The 1,430-nt window shown below is 36.0% G+C and overlaps 1 pseudogene; it reads right to left on the bottom strand.

Annotated features, from left to right (window-relative positions):
* Window positions 1-285: 285 nt before the first annotated feature.
* On the bottom strand, window positions 286-1,208 carry LOC137655335 (LIX1-like protein pseudogene; annotated as a pseudogene).
* Between the last annotated feature and the right edge of the window lie 222 nt (window positions 1,209-1,430).

The raw sequence follows: 1,430 nt of genomic DNA, 5'->3' as shown, positions 1-1,430 counted from the left end.
AACATAGAAGTTTCCCAGGGGCATATATTTTAATGTGGAGCTCACCGTCATACCCCACAAAGCTTAACATTATATAATTACATAATAAAATTCTTTGGAATTATTATTTACATTATATACAACACTCATTGATACAACACAAAATCTTTACAACAATAAAAGTAAATTAGCTTTGATTTTGCAGAGATGAAAGCATTAACCTCTACACCTTGGTGCTAATATCACTGTGGAACCCTTGCCTGCCTCTGCTAAAAACACACACACACATTATTACTTCTATTATTATTATGGATCAAGTGGCGAGGGTGACAACTGTGAACATGCTAGCATCATTATGTCCTTTTTCTCCTTGGGAAAACGAAGTTCACGACCAGCTAAACGAGCAGCTTCTAATTCACGCTCACTCTGACTGAGTTCTCGGGCAATCACACCAGGATTTTCTTGTTCACGAGCAATCCAATCAAGGGCCATCTGAGAGCGCATATCATCATCAAGAGCACGGTGGGAGTAATGAGCCACTACTTCCTGTCTGGAACACTGCCTCTCTCGCATGGCCTTCAAGGAACCATTCCAATGCAAAAGCTGGAAAACAGTCATAAGTTCTTGGAACTCGAGCATTGTCCGCCCTTTATTAGTTTCCAACATGAATCGAAAAGCTCCAATTCCAGTACTTGGATTGTCAGCTTCATCAGGGTCCCCTTGGGGAAGAGCCAAGTCAGCTACATGCTGTAAAAGAAAAAGATATCAAATCAAGCTCTAATTCCTTTGACATAAATCTTCATACAAGAAATTGTTTTTAATAATGCTATTTCTTTACAAGAACAAGACAAAAGACCACTGACATGACAAATTTGCTAAAATTATAATAGTACCCATATGTAAAAACAGTGCAAAGCTAGGGAGTAAATTAAATATATAACATTGAATACAGATAGAACTATGAATTGTTGATATAATAATATACTGTACACAAGGGTGTTTTGAGATAGTTACTAGTCTCTCATTTACAAACAAAAAAAATTTCTTTCATTTCAATTTCTGCCTTTACAGCTTTTGATGGGCAAAGATCTTTCTCAAACTTGGAGAATCCCTAAACTCACTTGCAAAAAGAACTTGCCCTTAAGCTCAACTTGTGGATCAAAGGTACCTAATTGACACGAAGAGGATGATAAAAAAAATGTAGAAGCTTTAAAAAATTGGTGCCCCATAGAGTTTGTATTCATTGAACATTGAACAAAGATGTGCCTCCCCACAAAATTAATATACAGTTTCACTTATAAACTGTATAATCATATCATATTTATTTCACCACTGCCCTTCTTCATTAACTTTACAAGTTACCTACATTTCAGATATACAGTATTTACTCAATTTAGTACTCGTGTAATATTTCTCTCTTGAACTGGACAGATTCAGGAGGAAGTACTACA

This window comes from Palaemon carinicauda, chromosome 16, assembly GCF_036898095.1.
Source record: "Palaemon carinicauda isolate YSFRI2023 chromosome 16, ASM3689809v2, whole genome shotgun sequence".
Taxonomy (NCBI): domain Eukaryota; kingdom Metazoa; phylum Arthropoda; class Malacostraca; order Decapoda; family Palaemonidae; genus Palaemon; species Palaemon carinicauda.
This window is presented reverse-complemented; position numbering and strand designations above follow the sequence as displayed.